A 23,272-nucleotide genomic window follows, 5' to 3' on the forward strand; every position below is an offset into this window, starting at 1 on the left:
GATCACTATTGCTGCAGATATAGGTGTGAGATCACTATCTCTGCATAGATAGGTGTGAGCTCACTATCCCTGCAGATAGCGGTGTTAGATCACTATCACTGCAGATATAGGTGTGAGAACACTATCACTGCAGCTATAGGTGTGAGATCTCTTTCACTGCAAATATAGGTGTGAGATCATCATTACTTGAGATATAGGCGTGAGATCACTATCACTGCAGATACAGGTGTGAGATCACCATCACTGCAGATATAGGTGTGAGATCACCATCACTGCAGATATTGTTGTGAGATCACAATCACTGCTGATATAGGTGTGAGATCACTATCACGGCAGATATAGGTGTGAGATCTCTATCACTGTTGATATTGGTGTGAGATCACTGTCACTGCAGATATAGGTTTGAGATCACTATCACTGCAGATATTAATTCAGAGATAGGTGTGGGATCACTATCACTGCAGATATAGGTGTGAGATCACTATCACTGCAGATATAGGTGTGAGATCACTATTGCTGCAGGTATAGGTGTGAGATCACTATCACTGCAGATATAGGTGTGAGATCACCACCAATGCAAATATTGGTGTGAGATCACTATCACTGCAGATATAGGTGTGAGATCACCATCACTGCAGATAAAGGTGTGAGATCTCTATCACTGCAGATAGTGGTGTGAGATCACCATCACTACAGATATTGGTGAGAAATCACTATCACTGCAGATATGGGTGTGAGATCACTATCACTGCAGAGATAGGCGTGAGATCACTATCACAGCAGATATAGGTGTGAGATCACAATCACTGCAGATATAGGTGTGAGATCTCTATCACTGTAGATATTGGTGTTAGATCACTATCACTGCAGATATAGGTTTAAGATCACTATCACTGCAGATATTACTTCAGATATAGGTATGATATCCATATCACTGCAGATATAGGTGTGAGATCACCATTACTTCAGATATAGGTGTGAGATCACTGTCACTGCAGATTTAGGTGTGAGATCACCATCACTGCAGATATAGGTGTGAGAGCACTATTACTGCAGATATAGGTGCAAGATCACTATCACTGCAGATATATGTGTGAGATTGCCATCACTGCAGATATTGGTGTGAGATGACTATCACTGCAGATATAAGAGTGAGATCACTCTTACTGCAGATAAATATGTGAGATCTCTATCACTGTATATCACTTTCACTGCAGATATAGATGTGATATCACTATCACTGCAGATATAGGTGTGAGATTACCATTACTTCAGATATAGGTGTGAGATCACCATTACTTCAGAAATAGGCGTGAGATCACTATCACTGCAGATATGTGTGAGATCACAATCACTGCAGATATTGCTTCAGATACAGGTGTGACATCACAATCACTGCAGATATAGGTGTGAGATCACCATCACTGCAGATATTGTTGTGAGATCACAATCACTGCTGATATAGGTGTGAGATCACTATCACGGCAGATATAGGTGTGAGATCTCTATCACTGTTGATATTGGTGTGAGATCACTGTCACTGCAGATATAGGTTTGAGATCACTATCACTGCAGATATTATTTCAGAGATTGGTGTGAGATCACTATCACTGCAGAGATGGGTGTGAGATCACTATCACTGCAGATATGGGTGTGAGATCACTATCACTGCACGTATAGGTGTAAGATCACTATCACTGCAGATATAGGTGTGAGATCACTATCACTGCAGATATAGGTGTGAGATCACTATTGCTGCAGGTATAGTTTTGAGATCACTATCACTGCAGATATAGGTGTGAGATCACCACCAATGCAGATATTGGTGTGAGATCACTATCACTGCAGATATAGGTGTGAGATCACCATCACTGCAGATAAAGGTGTGAGATCTCTATCACTGCAGATAGTGGTGTGAGATCACCATCACTACAGATATTGGTGTGAAATCACTATCACTGCAGATATGGGTGTGAGATCACTATCACTGCAGAGATAGGCGTGAGATCACTATCACAGCAGATATAGGTGTGAGATCACAATCACTGCAGATGTAGGTGTGAGATCTCTATCACTGTAGATATTGGTGTTAGATCACTATCACTGCAGATATAGGTTTGAGATAACTATCACTGCAGATATTACTTCAGATATAGGTATGAGATCCCTATCACTGCAGATATAGGTGTGAGATCACCATTACTTCAGATATAGGTGTGAGATCACTGTCACTGCAGATTTAGGTGTGAGATCACCATCACTGCAGATATAGGTGTGAGAGAACTATTACTGCAGATATAGGTGCAAGATCACTATCACTGCAGATATATGTGTGAGATTGCCATCACTGCAGATATTGGTGTGAGATGACTATCACTGCAGATATAAGAGTGAGATCACTCTCACTGCAGATAAAGATGTGAGATCTCTATCACTGTATATCACTTTCACTGCAGATATAGATGTGAGATCACTATCACTGCAGATATAGGTGTGAGATTACCATTACTTCAGATACAGGTGTGAGATCACCATTACTTCAGAAATAGGCATGAGATCACTATCACTGCAGATATGTGTGAGATCACAATCACTGCAGATATTGCTTCAGATACAGATGTGACATCACAATCACTGCAGATATAGGTGAGATCAGCATCACTGCAGATATAGGTATGAGATCACTATTGCTGCAGATATAGGTGTGAGATCACTATCTCTGCATAGATAGGTGTGAGCTCACTATCCCTGCAGATATTGGTGTTAGATCACTATCACTGCAGATATAGGTGTGAGAACACTATCACTGCAGCTATAGGTGTGAGATCTCTTTCACTGCAAATATAGGTGTGAGATCATCATTACTTGAGATATAGGCGTGAGATCACTATCACTGCAGATACAGGTGTGAGATCACCATCACTGCAGATATAGGTGTGAGATCACCATCACTGCAGATATTGTTGTGAGATCACAATCACTGCTGATATAGGTGTGAGATCACTATCACGGCAGATATAGGTGTGAGATCTCTATCACTGTTGATATTGGTGTGAGATCACTGTCACTGCAGATATAGGTGTGAGATCACTATCACTGCAGATATAGGTGTGAGATCACTATTGCTGCAGGTATAGGTGTGAGATCACTATCACTGCAGATATAGGTGTGAGATCACCACCAATGCAGATATTGGTGTGAGATCACTATCACTGCAGATATAGGTGTGAGATCACCATCACTGCAGATAAAGGTGTGAGATCTCTATCACTGCAGATAGTGGTGTGAGATCACCATCACTACAGATATTGGTGAGAAATCACTATCACTGCAGATATGGGTGTGAGATCACTATCACTGCAGAGATAGGCGTGAGATCACTATCACAGCAGATATAGGTGTGAGATCACAATCACTGCAGATATAGGTGTGAGATCTCTATCACTGTAGATATTGGTGTTAGATCACTATCACTGCAGATATAGGTTTAAGATCACTATCACTGCAGATATTACTTCAGATATAGGTATGATATCCCTATCACTGCAGATATAGGTGTGAGATCACCATTACTTCAGATATAGGTGTGAGATCACTGTCACTGCAGATTTAGGTGTGAGATCACCATCACTGCAGATATAGGTGTGAGAGCACTATTACTGCAGATATAGGTGCAAGATCACTATCACTGCAGATATATGTGCGAGATTGCCATCACTGCAGATATTGGTGTGAGATGACTATCACTGCAGATATAAGAGTGAGATCACTCTTACTGCAGATAAATATGTGAGATCTCTATCACTGTATATCACTTTCACTGCAGATATAGATGTGATATCACTATCACTGCAGATATAGGTGTGAGATTACCATTACTTCAGATATAGGTGTGAGATCACCATTACTTCAGAAATAGGCGTGAGATCACTATCACTGCAGATATGTGTGAGATCACAATCACTGCAGATATTGCTTCAGATACAGGTGTGACATCACAATCACTGCAGATATAGGTGTGAGATCACCATCACTGCAGATATTGTTGTGAGATCACAATCACTGCTGATATAGGTGTGAGATCACTATCACGGCAGATATAGGTGTGAGATCTCTATCACTGTTGATATTGGTGTGAGATCACTGTCACTGCAGATATAGGTTTGAGATCACTATCACTGCAGATATTATTTCAGAGATTGGTGTGAGATCACTATCACTGCAGATATAGGTGTGAGATCACTATCACTGCAGATATAGGTGTGAGATCACTATTGCTGCAGGTATAGGTGTGAGATCACTATCACTGCAGATATAGGTGTGAGATCACCACCAATGCAGATATTGGTGTGAGATCCCTATCACTGCAGATATAGGTGTGAGATCACCATCACTGCAGATAAAGGTGTGAGATCTATATCACTGTAGATATTGGTGTGAGATGACTATCACTGCAGATATAGGTTTGAGATCACTATCACTGCAGATATTAATTCAGAGATAGGTGTGAGATCACCATCACTGCAGATATAGGTGTGAGAGCACTATTACTGCAGATATAGGTGCAAGATCACTATCACTGCAGATATATGTGTGAGATTGCCATCACTGCAGATATTGGTGTGAGATGACTATCACTGCAGATATAAGAGTGAGATCACTCTCACTGCAGATAAATATTTGAGATCTCTATCACTGTATATCACTTTCACTGCAGATATAGATGTGATATCACTATCACTGCAGATATAGGTGTGAGATTACCATTACTTCAGATACAGGTGTGAGATCACCATTACTTCAGAAATAGGCGTGAGATCACTATCACTGCAGATATGTGTGAGATCACAATCACTGCAGATATTGCTTCAGATACAGGTGTGACATCACAATCACTGCAGATATAGGTGAGATCAACATCACTGCAGATATAGGTGTGAGATCACTATTGCTGCAGATATAGGTGTGAGATCTCTATCACTGTAGATATTGGTGTTAGATCACTATCACTGCAGATATAGGTTTGAGATCACTATCACTGCAGATATTACTTCAGATATAGGTATGAGATCCCTATAACTGCAGATATAGGTGTGAGATCACCATTACTTCAGATATAGGTGTGAGATCACTGTCACTGCAGATTTAGGTGTGAGATCACCATCACTGCAGATATAGGTGTGAGAGCACTATTACTGCAGATATAGGTGCAAGATCACCATCACTGCAGATATAGGTGTGAGATTACCATCACTGCAGACATAGGTGTGAGATCATTATCACTGCAAATATAGGTGTGAGATCATCATTACTTGAGATATAGGTGTGAGATCACTATCACTGCAGATACAGGTGTGAGATCACCATCACTGCAGATATAGGTGTGAGATCACCATCACTGCAGATATTGCTGTGAGATCACAATCACTGCTGATATAGGTGTGAGATCACTATCATGGCAGATATAAGTGTGAGATCTCTATCACTGTGTATATTGGTGTGAGATGACTATCACTGCAGATATAGGTTTGAGATCACTATCACTGCAGATATTAATTCAGAGATAGGTGTGAAATCACTATCACTGCAGATATAGGTGTGAGATCACTCTCACTGCAGATATAGGTGTGAGATCACTATTGCTGCAGGTATAGGTGTGAGATCACTATCACTGCAGATATAGGTTTGAGATCACCACCAATGCAGATATAGGTGTGAGATCACTATCACTGCAGATATAGGTGTGAAATGACCATCACTGCAGATATAGGTGTGAGATCAGCATCACTGCAGATGTAGGTGTGAGATCACTATCACTGCAGATATAGGCGTGAGATCACCATCACTGCAGATATAGGTATGAGATTATTATTACTGTAGATATAGGTGTGAGATCACCATTACTTCAGATATAGGTGTGAGATCACTATCACTTCATATATAGGTGAGATCACCATCACTGCAGATATGGGTGAGAGATCACTATCACTGCAAATATAGGTGTGAGATCACTATCACTGCACGTATAGGTGTAAGATCACCATCACTGCAGAGATAGGTGTGAGATCACTATCACTGCAGATATAGGTGTAAGATCACCATCGCTGCAGATATAAGTGTGAGATCACTATCACTGCAGAGATAGGTGTGAGATCACTATCACAGCAGATATAGGAGTAAGATCACCATCACTGCAGATATAGGTGTGAGATCTCTATCACTGTAGATATTGGTGTTAGATCACTATCACTGCAGCTATAGGTTTGAGATCACTATCACTGCAGATATTACTTCAGATATAGGTGTGAGATCCCTATCACTGCAGATTTAGGTATGAGATCACCATCACTGCAGATATAGGTGTGAGATCACCATCACTGCAGATATAGGTGTGAGATCATTATCACTGCAAATATAGGTGTGAGATCATCATTACTTGAGATATAGGTGTGAGATCACTATCACTGCAGATACAGGTGTGAGATCACCATCACTGCAGATATAGGTGTGAGATCACCATCACTGCATATATTGTTGTGAGATCACAATCACTGCTGATATAGGTGTGAGATCACTATCATGGCAGATATAAGTGTGAGATCTCTATCACTGTAGATATTGGTGTGAGATGACTATCACTGCAGATATAGGTTTGAGATCACTATCACTGCAGATATTAATTCAGAGATAGGTGTGAAATCACTATCACTGCAGATATAGGTGTGAGATCACTATCACTGCAGATATAGGTGTGAGATCACTATTGCTGCAGGTATAGGTGTGACATCACTATTGCTGTAGGTATAGGTGTGAGATCACTATCACTGCAGATATAGGTGTGAGATCACCATCACTGCAGATAGAGGTGTGAGATCTCTATCACTGCAGATATTGGTGTGAGATCACCATGACTACAGATATTGGTGTGACATCACTATCACTGCAGATATAGGTGTCAGAGCATCATCACTTCAGATATAGGTGTGAGATCACTATCACTGCAGATATAGGTGTGAGATGACCATCACTGCAGATATAGGTGTGAGATCACCATCACTGCAGATATAGGTGTGAGATCACCATCACTGCAGATATTGTTGTGAGATCACAATCACTGCTGATATAGGTGTGAGATCACTATCATGGCAGATATAAGTGTGAGATCTCTATCACTGTAGATATTGGTGTGAGATGACTATCACTGCAGATATAGGTTTGAGATCACTATCACTGCAGATATTAATTCAGAGATAGGTGTGAAATCACTATCACTGCAGATATAGGTATGAGATCACTATCACTGCAGATATAGGTGTGAGATCACTATTGCTGCAGGTATAGGTGTGAGATCACTATCACTGCAGATATAGGTGTGAGATCACCACCAATGCAGATATTGGTGTGAGATCACTATCACTGCAGATATAGGTGTGATATCACCATCACTGCAGATAAAGGTGTGAGATCTCTATCACTGCAGATATTGGTGTGAGATCACCATGACTACAGATATTGGTGTGACATCACTATCACTGCAGATATAGGTGTCAGAGCATCATCACTTCAGATATAGGTGTGAGATCACTATCACTGCAGATATAGGTGTGAGATGACCATCACTGCAGATATAGGTGTGAGATCAGCATCACTGCAGATGTAGGTGTGAGATCACTATCACTGCAGATATAGGCGTGAGATCACCATCACTGCAGATATAGGTATGAGATTATTATTACTGTAGATATAGGTGTGAGATCACCATTACTTCAGATATAGGTGTGAGATCACTATCACTGCATATATAGGTGAAATCACCATTACTGCAGATATGGGTGAGAGATCACTATCACTGCAGAGATGGGTGTGAGCTCACTATCACTGCAGATATAGGTGTGAGATCACTATCATGGCAGATATAAGTGTGAGATCTCTATCACTGTAGATATTGGTGTGAGATGACTATCACTGCAGATATAGGTTTGAGATCACTGCAGACATTACTTCAGATATAGGTGTGAGATCCCTATCACTGCAGATTTTGGTATGAGATCACCATCACTGCAGATATAGGTGTGAGATCACCATCACTGCAGATATAGGTGTGAGATCATTATCACTGCAAATATAGGTGTGAGATCATCATTACTTGAGATATAGGTGTGAGATCACTATCACTGCAAATACAGGTATGAGATCACCATCACTGCAGATATAGGTGTGAGATCACTATCACTGCAGATATTGTTGTGAGATCACAATCACTGCTGATATAGGTGTGAGATCAATATCACGGCAGATATAGGTGTGAGATCTCTATCACTGTAGATATTGGTGTGAGATCACTATCACTGCAGATATAGGTTTGAGATCACTATCACTGCAGATATTAATTCAGAGATAGGTGTGAGATCACTATCACTGCAGATATAGGTGTGAGATCACTATCACTGCAGATATAGGTGTGAGATCACTATTGCTGCAGGTATAGTTGTGAGATCACTATCACTGCAGATATAGGTGTGAGATCACCACCAATGCAGATATTGGTGTGAGATCACTATCACTGCAGATATAGGTGTGAGATCACCATCACTGCAGATAAAGGTGTGAGATCTCTATCACTGCAGATAGTGGTGTGAGATCACCATCACTACAGATATTGGTGTGAAATCACTATCACTGCAGATATGGGTGTGAGATCACTATCACTGCAGAGATAGGCGTGAGATCACTATCACAGCAGATATAGGTGTGAGATCACAATCACTGCAGATGTAGGTGTGAGATCTCTATCACTGTAGATATTGGTGTTAGATCACTATCACTGCAGCTATAGGTTTGAGATCACTATCACTGCAGATATTACTTCAGATATAGGTGTGAGATCGGTATCACTGCAGATTTAGGTATGAGATCACCATCACTGCAGATATAGGTGTGAGATCACTGTCACTGCAGATTTAGGTGTGAGATCACCATCACTGCAGATATAGGTGTGAGAGAACTATTACTGCAGATATAGGTGCAAGATCACTATCACTGCAGATATATGTGTGAGATTGCCATCACTGCAGATATTGGTGTGAGATGACTATCACTGCAGATATAAGAGTGAGATCACTCTCACTGCAGATAAAGATGTGAGATCTCTATCACTGTATATCACTTTCACTGCAGATATAGATGTGAGATCACTATCACTGCAGATATAGGTGTGAGATTACCATTACTTCAGATACAGGTGTGAGATCACCATTACTTCAGAAATAGGCATGAGATCACTATCACTGCAGATATGTGTGAGATCACAATCACTGCAGATATTGCTTCAGATACAGATGTGACATCACAATCACTGCAGATATAGGTGAGATCAACATCACTGCAGATATAGGTATGAGATCACTATTGCTGCAGATATAGGTGTGAGATCACTATCTCTGCATAGATAGGTGTGAGCTCACTATCCCTGCAGATATTGGTGTTAGATCATTATCACTGCAGATATAGGTGTGAGAACACTATCACTGCAGCTATAGGTGTGAGATCTCTTTCACTGCAAATATAGGTGTGAGATCATCATTACTTGAGATATAGGCGTGAGATCACTATCACTGCAGATACAGGTGTGAGATCACCATCACTGCAGATATAGGTGTGAGATCACCATCACTGCAGATATTGTTGTGAGATCACAATCACTGCTGATATAGGTGTGAGATCACTATCACGGCAGATATAGGTGTGAGATCTCTATCACTGTTGATATTGGTGTGAGATCACTGTCACTGCAGATATAGGTGTGAGATCACTATCACTGCAGATATAGGTGTGAGATCACTATTGCTGCAGGTATAGGTGTGAGATCACTATCACTGCAGATATAGGTGTGAGATCACCACCAATGCAGATATTGGTGTGAGATCACTATCACTGCAGATATAGGTGTGAGATCACCATCACTGCAGATAAAGGTGTGAGATCTCTATCACTGCAGATAGTGGTGTGAGATCACCATCACTACAGATATTGGTGAGAAATCACTATCACTGCAGATATGGGTGTGAGATCACTATCACTGCAGAGATAGGCGTGAGATCACTATCACAGCAGATATAGGTGTGAGATCACAATCACTGCAGATATAGGTGTGAGATCTCTATCACTGTAGATATTGGTGTTAGATCACTATCACTGCAGATATAGGTTTAAGATCACTATCACTGCAGATATTACTTCAGATATAGGTATGATATCCCTATCACTGCAGATATAGGTGTGAGATCACCATTACTTCAGATATAGGTGTGAGATCACTGTCACTGCAGATTTAGGTGTGAGATCACCATCACTGCAGATATAGGTGTGAGAGCACTATTACTGCAGATATAGGTGCAAGATCACTATCACTGCAGATATATGTGCGAGATTGCCATCACTGCAGATATTGGTGTGAGATGACTATCACTGCAGATATAAGAGTGAGATCACTCTTACTGCAGATAAATATGTGAGATCTCTATCACTGTATATCACTTTCACTGCAGATATAGATGTGATATCACTATCACTGCAGATATAGGTGTGAGATTACCATTACTTCAGATATAGGTGTGAGATCACCATTACTTCAGAAATAGGCGTGAGATCACTATCACTGCAGATATGTGTGAGATCACAATCACTGCAGATATTGCTTCAGATACAGGTGTGACATCACAATCACTGCAGATATAGGTGTGAGATCACCATCACTGCAGATATTGTTGTGAGATCACAATCACTGCTGATATAGGTGTGAGATCACTATCACGGCAGATATAGGTGTGAGATCTCTATCACTGTTGATATTGGTGTGAGATCACTGTCACTGCAGATATAGGTTTGAGATCACTATCACTGCAGATATTATTTCAGAGATTGGTGTGAGATCACTATCACTGCAGATATAGGTGTGAGATCACTATCACTGCAGATATAGGCGTGAGATCACTATTGCTGCAGGTATAGGTGTGAGATCACTATCACTGCAGATATAGGTGTGAGATCACCACCAATGCAGATATTGGTGTGAGATCCCTATCACTGCAGATATAGGTGTGAGATCACCATCACTGCAGATAAAGGTGTGAGATCTCTATCACTGCAGATAGTGATGTGAGATCACCATCACTACAGATATTGGTGAGAAATCACTATCACTGCAGATATGGGTGTGAGATCACTATCACTGCAGAGATAGGCGTGAGATCACTATCACAGCAGATATAGGTGTGAGATCACAATCACTGCAGATATAGGTGTGAGATCTCTATCACTGTAGATATTGGTGTTAGATCACTATCACTGCAGATATAGGTTTGAGATCACTATCACTGCAGATATTAATTCAGATATAGGTATGATATCCCTATCACTGCAGATATAGGTGTGAGATCACCATTACTTCAGATATAGGTGTGAGATCACTGTCACTGCAGATTTAGGTGTGAGATCACCATCACTGCAGATATAGGTGTGAGAGCACGATTACCTCAGATATAGGTGCAAGATCACTATCACTGCAGATATATGTGTGAGATTGCCATCACTGCAGATATTGGTGTGAGATGACTATCACTGCAATTATAAGAGTGAGATCACTCTCACTGCAGATAAATATTTGAGATCTCTATCACTGTATATCACTTTCACTGCAGATATAGATGTGATATCACTATCACTGCAGATATAGGTGTGAGATTACCATTACTTCAGATACAGGTGTGAGATCACCATTACTTCAGAAATAGGCGTGAGATCACTATCACTGCAGATATGTGTGAGATCACAATCACTGCAGATATTGCTTCAGATACAGGTGTGACATCACAATCACTGCAGATATAGGTGTGAGATCACTATTGCTGCAGATATAGGTGTGAGATCTCTATCACTGTAGATATTGGTGTTAGATCACTATCACTGCAGATATAGGTTTGAGATCACTATCACTGCAGATATTACTTCAGATATAGGTATGAGATCCCTATAACTGCAGATATAGGTGTGAGATCACCATTACTTCAGATATAGGTGTGAGATCACTGTCACTGCAGATTTAGGTGTGAGATCACCATCACTGCAGATATAGGTGTGAGAGCACTATTACTGCAGATATAGGTGCAAGATCACCATCACTGCAGATATAGGTGTGAGATTACCATCACTGCAGACATAGGTGTGAGATCATTATCACTGCAAATATCGGTGTGAGATCATCATTTCTTGAGATATAGGTGTGAGATCACTATCACTGCAGATACAGGTGTGAGATCACCATCACTGCAGATATAGGTGTGAGATCACCATCACTGCAGATATTGCTGTGAGATCACAATCACTGCTGATATAGGTGTGAGATCACTATCATGGCAGATATAAGTGTGAGATCTCTATCACTGTGTATATTGGTGTGAGATGACTATCACTGCAGATATAGGTTTGAGATCACTATCACTGCAGATATTAATTCAGAGATAGGTGTGAAATCACTATCACTGCAGATATAGGTGTGAGATCACTCTCACTGCAGATATAGGTTTGAGATCACCACCAATGCAGATATAGGTGTGAGATCACTATCACTGCAGATATAGGTGTGAGATGACCATCACTGCAGATATAGGTGTGAGATCAGCATCACTGCAGATGTAGGTGTGAGATCACTATCACTGCAGATATAGGCGTGAGATCACCATCACTGCAGATATAGGTATGAGATTATTATTACTGTAGATATAGGTGTGAGATCACCATTACTTCAGATATAGGTGTGAGATCACTATCACTTCATATATAGGTGAGATCACCATCACTGCAGATATGGGTGAGAGATCACTATCACTGCAGAGATAGGTGTGAGCTCACTATCACTGCAGATATAGGTGTAAGATCACCATCACTGCAGATATAGGTGTGAGATCACTATCACTGCACGTATAGGTGTAAGATCACCATCACTGCAGAGATAGGTGTGAGATCACTATCACTGCAGATATAGGTGTAAGATCACCATCGCTGCAGATATAAGTGTGAGATCACTATCACTGCAGAGATAGGTGTGAGATCACTATCACAGCAGATATAGGAGTAAGATCACCATCACTGCAGATATAGGTGTGAGATCTCTATCACTGTAGATATTGGTGTTAGATCACTATCACTGCAGCTATAGGTTTGAGATCACTATCACTGCAGATATTACTTCAGATATAGGTGTGAGATCCCTATCACTGCAGATTTAGGTATGAGATCACCATCACTGCAGATATAGGTGTGAGATCACCATCACTGCAGATATAGGTGTGAGATCATTATCACTGCAAATATAGGTGTGAGATCATCATTACTTGAGATATAGGTGTGAGATCACTATCACTGCAGATACAGGTGTGAGATCACCATCACTGCAGATATAGGTGTGAGATCACCATCACTGCAGATATTGTTGTGAGATCACAATCACTGCTGATATAGGTGTGAGATCACTATCATGGCAGATATAAGTGTGAGATCTCTATCACTGTAGATATTGGTGTGAGATGACTATCACTGCAGATATAGGTTTGAGATCACTATCACTGCAGATATTAATTCAGAGATAGGTGTGAAATCACTATCACTGCAGATATAGGTGTGAGATCACTATCACTGCAGATATAGGTGTGAGATCACTATTGCTGTAGGTATAGGTGTGAGATCACTATTGCTGCAGGTATAGGTGTGAGATCACTATCACTGCAGATATAGGTGTGAGATCACCACCAATGCAGATATTGGTGTGAGATCACTATCACTGCAGATATAGGTGTGAGATCACCATCACTGCAGATAAAGGTGTGGGATCTCTATCACTGCAGATATTGGTGTGAGATCACCATGACTACAGATATTGGTGTGACATCACTATCACTGCAGATATAGGTGTCAGAGCATCATCACTTCAGATATAGGTGTGAGATCACTATCACTGCAGATATAGGTGTGAGATGACCATCACTGCAGATATAGGTGTGAGATCACCATCACTGCAGATATAGGTGTGAGATCACCATCACTGCAGATATTGTTGTGAGATCACAATCACTGCTGATATAGGTGTGAGATCACTATCATGGCAGATATAAGTGTGAGATCTCTATCACTGTAGATATTGGTGTGAGATGACTATCACTGCAGATATAGGTTTGAGATCACTATCACTGCAGATATTAATTCAGAGATAGGTGTGAAATCACTATCACTGCAGATATAGGTATGAGATCACTATCACTGCAGATATAGGTGTGAGATCACTATTGCTGCAGGTATAGGTGTGAGATCACTATCACTGCAGATATAGGTGTGAGATCACCACCAATGCAGATATTGGTGTGAGATCACTATCACTGCAGATATAGGTGTGAGATCACCATCACTGCAGATAAAGGTGTGAGATCTCTATCACTGCAGATATTGGTGTGAGATCACCATGACTACAGATATTGGTGTGACATCACTATCACTGCAGATATAGGTGTCAGAGCATCATCACTTCAGATATAGGTGTGAGATCACTATCACTGCAGATATAGGTGTGAGATGACCATCACTGCAGATATAGGTGTGAGATCAGCATCACTGCAGATGTAGGTGTGAGATCACTATCACTGCAGATATAGGCGTGAGATCACCATCACTGCAGATATAGGTATGAGATTATTATTACTGTAGATATAGGTGTGAGATCACCATTACTTCAGATATAGGTGTGAGATCACTATCACTGCATATATAGGTGAAATCACCATTACTGCAGATATGGGTGAGAGATCACTATCACTGCAGAGATGGGTGTGAGCTCACTATCACTGCAGATATAGGCGTGAGATCACCATCACTGCAGACATAGGTATGAGATTATTATTACTGTAGATATAGGTGCGAGATCACCATTACTTGAGATATAGGTGTGAGATCACTATCACTGCATATATAGGTGAGATCACCATCACTGCAGATATGGGTGAGAGATCACTATCACTGCAGAGATGGGTGTGAGCTCAGTATCACTGCAGATATAGGTGTAAGATCACCATCACTGCAGATATAGGTGTGAGATCACTATCACTGCACGTATAGGTGTAAGATCACCATCACTGCAGAGATAGGTGTGAGATCACTATCACTGTAGATATAGGTGTAAGATCACCATCGCTGCAGATATAAGTGTGAGATCACTATCACTGCAGAGATAGGTGTGAGATCACTATCACAGCAGATATAGGAGTAAGATCACCATCACTGCAGATATAGGTGTGAGATCTCTATCACTGTAGATATTGGTGTTAGATCACTATCACTGCAGCTATAGGTTTGAGATCACTATCACTGCAGATATTACTTCAGATATAGGTGTGAGATCCCTATCACTGCAGATTTAGGTATGAGATCACCATCACTGCAGATATAGGTGTGAGGTCACCATCACTGCAGATATAGGTGTGAGATCATTATCACTGCAAATATAGGTGTGAGATCATCATTACTTGAGATATAGGTGTGAGATCACTATCACTGCAGATACAGGTGTGAGATCACCATCACTGCAGATATAGGTGTGAGATCACCATCACTGCAGATATTGTTGTGAGATCACAATCACTGCTCATATAGGTGTGAGATCACTATCATGGCAGATATAAGTGTGAGATCTCTATCACTGTAGATATTGGTGTGAGATGACTATCACTGCAGATATAGGTTTGAGATCACTATCACTGCAGATATTAATTCAGAGATAGGTGTGAAATCACTATCACTGCAGATATAGGTGTGAGATCAATATCACTGCAGATATAGGTGTGAGATCACTATTGCTGCAGGTATAGGTGTGAGGTCACTATCACTGCAGATATAGGTGTGAGATCACCACCAATGCAGATATTGGTGTGAGATCACTATCACTGCAGATAAAGGTGTGAGATCTCTATCACTGCAGATATTGGTGTGAGATCACCATCACTACAGATATTGGTGTGAGATCACTATCACTGCAGATATAGGTGTCAGAGCATCATCACTTCAGATATAGGTGTGAGATCACTATCACTGCACATATAGGTGTAAGATCACCATCACTGCAGAGATAGGTGTGAGATCACTATCACTGCAATTATAGGTGTAAGATCACCATCACTGCAGATATAAGTGTGAGATCACTATCACTGCAATTATAGGTGTAAGATCACAATCACTGCAGATATAAGTGTGAGATCACTATCACTGCTGAGATAGGTGTGAGATCACTATCACAGCAGATATAGATGTAAGATCACCATCACCGCAGATATAGGTGTGAGATCTCTATCACTGTAGATATTGGTGTTAGATCACTATCACTGCAGCTATAGGTTTGAGATCACTATCACTGCAGATATTACTTCAGATATAGGTGTGAGATCCCTATCACTGCAGATTTAGGTATGAGATCACCATCACTGCAGATATAGGTGTGAGATCACCATCACTGCAGATATAGGTGTGAGATCATTATCACTGCAAATTTAGGTGTGAGATCATCATTACTTGAGCTATAGGTGTGAGATCACTATCACTGCAGATACAGGTGTGAGATCACCATCACTGCAGATATTGTTGTGAGATCACAATCACTGCTGATATGGGTGTGAGATCACTATCACGGCAGATATAGGTGTGAGATCTCTATCACTGTAGATATTGGTGTGAGATGACTATCACTGCAGATATAGGTTTGAGATCACTATCACTGCAGATATTAATTCAGAGATAGGTGTGAGATCACTATCACTGCAGATATAGGTGTGAGATCACTATCACTGCATGTATAGGTGTAAGATCACCATCACTGCAGAGATAGGTGAGAGATCACTATCACTGCAGATATAGGTGTAAGATCACCATCACTGCAGATATAGGTGTGAGATCTCTATCACTGTAGATATTGGTGTTAGATCACTATCACTGCAGCTATAGGTTTGAGATCACTATCACTGCAGACATTACTTCAGATATGGGTGTGAGATCCCTATCACTGCAGATTTAGGTATGAGATCACCATCACTGCAGATATAGGTGTGAGATCACCATCACTGCAGATATTGGTGTGAGATCATTATCACTGCAAATATAGGTGTGAGATCATCATTACTTGAGATATATGCGTGAGATCACTATCACTGCAGATACAGGTGTGAGATCACCATCACTGCAGATATAGGTGTGAGATCACCATCAGTGCAGATATAGGTGTGAGATCACTATCACTGCAGATATGTGTGAGATCACAATCACTGCAGATATTGCTTCAGATACAGATGTGACATCACAATCACTGCAGATATAGGTGAGATCAACATCACTGCAGATATAGGTATGAGATCACTATTGCTGCAGATATAGGTGTGAGATCACTATCTCTGCACATATAGGTGTGAGCTCACTATCCCTGCAGATATTGGTGTTAGATCACTATCACTGCAGATATAGGTGTGAGATCACTATCACTGCAGATACAGGTGTGAGATCACCATCACTGCAGATATAGGTGTGAGATCACCATCACTGCAGATATTGTTGTGAGATCACAATCACTGCTGATATAGGTGTGAGATCACTATCACTGCAGATATAGGTTTGAGATCACTATCACTGCAGATATTAATTCAGAGATAGGTGTGAGATCACCACCAATGCAGATATTAGTGTGAGATCACTATCACTGCAGATATAGGTGTGAGATCACAATCACTGCAGATAAAGGTGTGAGATCTCTATCACTGCAGATAGTGGTGTGAGATCACCATCACTACAGATATTGGTGAGAAATCACTATCACTGCAGATATGGGTGTGAGATCACTATCACTGCAGAGATAGGCGTGAGATCACTATCACAGCAGATATAGGTGTGAGATCACAATCACTGCAGATATAGGTGTGAGATCTCTATCACTGTAGATATTGGTGTTAGATCACTATCACTGCAGATATAGGTTTGAGATCACTATCACTGCAGATATTACTTCAGATATAGGTATGAGATCCCTATCACTGCAGATATAGGTGTGAGATCACCATTACTTCAGATATAGGTGTGAGATCACTGTCACCGCAGATTTAGGTGTGAGATCACCATCACTGCAGATATAGGTGTGAGAGCACTATTACTGCAGATATAGGTGCAAGATCACTATCACTGCAGATATATGTGTGAGATTGCCATCACTGCAGATATTGGTGTGAGATGACTATCACTGCAGATATAAGAGTGAGATCACTCTCACTGCAGATAAATATGTGAGATCTCTATCACTGTATATCACTTTCACTGCAGATATAGATGTGATATCACTATCACTGCAGATATAGGTGTGAGATTACCATTACTTCAGATACAGGTGTGAGATCACCATTACTTCAGAAATAGGCGTGAGATCACTATCACTGCAGATATGTGTGAGATCACAATCACTGCAGATATTGCTTCAGATACAGGTGTGACATCACAATCACTGCAGATATAGGTGAGATCAACATCACTGCAGATATAGGTGTGAGATCACTATTGCTGCAGATATAGGTGTGAGATCTCAATCACTGTAGATATTGGTGTTAGATCACTATCACTGCAGATATAGGTTTGAGATCACTATCACTGCAGATATTACTTCAGATATAGGTATGAGATCCCTATAACTGCAGATATAGGTGTGAGATCACCATTACTTCAGATATAGGTGTGAGATCACTGTCACTGCAGATTTAGGTGTGAGATCACCATCACTGCAGATATAGGTGTGAGAGCACTATTACTGCAGATATAGGTGCAAGATCACTATCACTGCAGATATATGTGTGAGATTGCCATCACTGCAGATATTGGTGTGAGATGACTATCACTGCAGATATAAGAGTGAGATCACTCTCACTGCAGATAAATATGTGAGATCTCTATCACTGTATATCACTTTCACTGCAGATATAGGTGTGAGAACACTATCACTGCAGCTATAGGTGTGAGATCTCTTTCACTGCAAATATAGGTGTGAGATCATCATTACTTGAGATATAGGCGTGAGATCACTATCACTGCAGATACAGGTGTGAGATCACCATCACTGCAGATATAGGTGTGAGATCACCATCACTGCAGATATTGTTGTGAGATCACAATCACTGCTGATATAGGTGTGAGATCACTATCACGGCAGATATAGGTGTGAGATCTCTATCACTGTTGATATTGGTGTGAGATCACTGTCACTGCAGATATAGGTGTGAGATCACTATCACTGCAGATATAGGTGTGAGATCACTATTGCTGCAGGTATAGGTGTGAGATCACTATCACTGCAGATATAGGTGTGAGATCACCACCAATGCAGATATTGGTGTGAGATCACTATCACTGCAGATATAGGTGTGAGATCACCATCACTGCAGATAAAGGTGTGAGATCTCTATCACTGCAGATAGTGGTGTGAGATCACCATCACTACAGATATTGGTGAGAAATCACTATCACTGCAGATATGGGTGTGAGATCACTATCACTGCAGAGATAGGCGTGAGATCACTATCACAGCAGATATAGGTGTGAGATCACAATCACTGCAGATATAGGTGTGAGATCTCTATCACTGTAGATATTGGTGTTAGATCACTATCACTGCAGATATAGGTTTAAGATCACTATCACTGCAGATATTACTTCAGATATAGGTATGATATCCCTATCACTGCAGATATAGGTGTGAGATCACCATTACTTCAGATATAGGTGTGAGATCACTGTCACTGCAGATTTAGGTGTGAGATCACCATCACTGCAGATATAGGTGTGAGAGCACTATTACTGCAGATATAGGTGCAAGATCACTATCACTGCAGATATATGTGCGAGATTGCCATCACTGCAGATATTGGTGTGAGATGACTATCACTGCAGATATAAGAGTGAGATCACTCTTACTGCAGATAAATATGTGAGATCTCTATCACTGTATATCACTTTCACTGCAGATATAGATGTGATATCACTATCACTGCAGATATAGGTGTGAGATTACCATTACTTCAGATATAGGTGTGAGATCACCATTACTTCAGAAATAGGCGTGAGATCACTATCACTGCAGATATGTGTGAGATCACAATCACTGCAGATATTGCTTCAGATACAGGTGTGACATCACAATCACTGCAGATATAGGTGTGAGATCACCATCACTGCAGATATTGTTGTGAGATCACAATCACTGCTGATATAGGTGTGAGATCACTATCACGGCAGATATAGGTGTGAGATCTCTATCACTGTTGATATTGGTGTGAGATCACTGTCACTGCAGATATAGGTTTGAGATCACTATCACTGCAGATATTATTTCAGAGATTGGTGTGAGATCACTATCACTGCAGATATAGGTGTGAGATCACTATCACTGCAGATATAGGTGTGAGATCACTATTGCTGCAGGTATAGGTGTGAGATCACTATCACTGCAGATATAGGTGTGAGATCACCACCAATGCAGATATTGGTGTGAGATCCCTATCACTGCAGATATAGGTGTGAGATCACCATCACTGCAGATAAAGGTGTGAGATCTATATCACTGTAGATATTGGTGTGAGATGACTATCACTGCAGATATAGGTTTGAGATCACTATCACTGCAGATATTAATTCAGAGATAGGTGTGAGATCACCATCACTGCAGATATAGGTGTGAGAGCACTATTACTGCAGATATAGGTGCAAGATCACTATCACTGCAGATATATGTGTGAGATTGCCATCACTGCAGATATTGGTGTGAGATGACTATCACTGCAGATATAAGAGTGAGATCACTCTCACTGCAGATAAATATTTGAGATCTCTATCACTGTATATCACTTTCACTGCAGATATAGATGTGATATCACTATCACTGCAGATATAGGTGTGAGATTACCATTACTTCAGATACAGGTGTGAGATCACCATTACTTCAGAAATAGGCGTGAGATCACTATCACTGCAGATATGTGTGAGATCACAATCACTGCAGATATTGCTTCAGATACAGGTGTGACATCACAATCACTGCAGATATAGGTGAGATCAACATCACTGCAGATATAGGTGTGAGATCACTATTGCTGCAGATATAGGTGTGAGATCTCTATCACTGTAGATATTGGTGTTAGATCACTATCACTGCAGATATAGGTTTGAGATCACTATCACTGCAGATATTACTTCAGATATAGGTATGAGATCCCTATAACTGCAGATATAGGTGTGAGATCACCATTACTTCAGATATAGGTGTGAGATCACTGTCACTGCAGATTTAGGTGTGAGATCACCATCACTGCAGATATAGGTGTGAGAGCACTATTACTGCAGATATAGGTGCAAGATCACCATCACTGCAGATATAGGTGTGAGATTACCATCACTGCAGACATAGGTGTGAGATCATTATCACTGCAAATATAGGTGTGAGATCATCATTACTTGAGATATAGGTGTGAGATCACTATCACTGCAGATACAGGTGTGAGATCACCATCACTGCAGATATAGGTGTGAGATCACCATCACTGCAGATATTGCTGTGAGATCACAATCACTGCTGATATAGGTGTGAGATCACTATCATGGCAGATATAAGTGTGAGATCTCTATCACTGTGTATATTGGTGTGAGATGACTATCACTGCAGATATAGGTTTGAGATCACTATCACTGCAGATATTAATTCAGAGATAGGTGTGAAATCACTATCACTGCAGATATAGGTGTGAGATCACTCTCACTGCAGATATAGGTGTGAGATCACTATTGCTGCAGGTATAGGTGTGAGATCACTATCACTGCAGATATAGGTTTGAGATCACCACCAATGCAGATATAGGTGTGAGATCACTATCACTGCAGATATAGGTGTGAAATGACCATCACTGCAGATATAGGTGTGAGATCAGCATCACTGCAGATGTAGGTGTGAGATCACTATCACTGCAGATATAGGCGTGAGATCACCATCACTGCAGATATAGGTATGAGATTATTATTACTGTAGATATAGGTGTGAGATCACCATTACTTCAGATATAGGTGTGAGATCACTATCACTTCATATATAGGTGAGATCACCATCACTGCAGATATGGGTGAGAGATCACTATCACTGCAAATATAGGTGTGAGATCACTATCACTGCACGTATAGGTGTAAGATCACCATCACTGCAGAGATAGGTGTGAGATCACTATCACTGCAGATATAGGTGTAAGATCACCATCGCTGCAGATATAAGTGTGAGATCACTATCACTGCAGAGATAGGTGTGAGATCACTATCACAGCAGATATAGGAGTAAGATCACCATCACTGCAGATATAGGTGTGAGATCTCTATCACTGTAGATATTGGTGTTAGATCACTATCACTGCAGCTATAGGTTTGAGATCACTATCACTGCAGATATTACTTCAGATATAGGTGTGAGATCCCTATCACTGCAGATTTAGGTATGAGATCACCATCACTGCAGATATAGGTGTGAGATCACCATCACTGCAGATATAGGTGTGAGATCATTATCACTGCAAATATAGGTGTGAGATCATCATTACTTGAGATATAGGTGTGAGATCACTATCACTGCAGATACAGGTGTGAGATCACCATCACTGCAGATATAGGTGTGAGATCACCATCACTGCATATATTGTTGTGAGATCACAATCACTGCTGATATAGGTGTGAGATCACTATCATGGCAGATATAAGTGTGAGATCTCTATCACTGTAGATATTGGTGTGAGATGACTATCACTGCAGATATAGGTTTGAGATCACTATCACTGCAGATATTAATTCAGAGATAGGTGTGAAATCACTATCACTGCAGATATAGGTTTGAGATCACTATCACTGCAGATATAGGTGTGAGATCACTATTGCTGCAGGTATAGGTGTGAGATCACTATTGCTGTAGGTATAGGTGTGAGATCACTATCACTGCAGATATAGGTGTGAGATCACCATCACTGCAGATAGAGGTGTGAGATCTCTATCACTGCAGATATTGGTGTGAGATCACCATGACTACAGATATTGGTGTGACATCACTATCACTGCAGATATAGGTGTCAGAGCATCATCACTTCAGATATAGGTGTGAGATCACTATCACTGCAGATATAGGTGT

The sequence above is a fragment of the Triturus cristatus genome, chromosome 1_1, assembly GCF_964204655.1.
Source record: "Triturus cristatus chromosome 1_1, aTriCri1.1, whole genome shotgun sequence".
NCBI classification, from domain to species: Eukaryota; Metazoa; Chordata; class Amphibia; order Caudata; family Salamandridae; genus Triturus; species Triturus cristatus.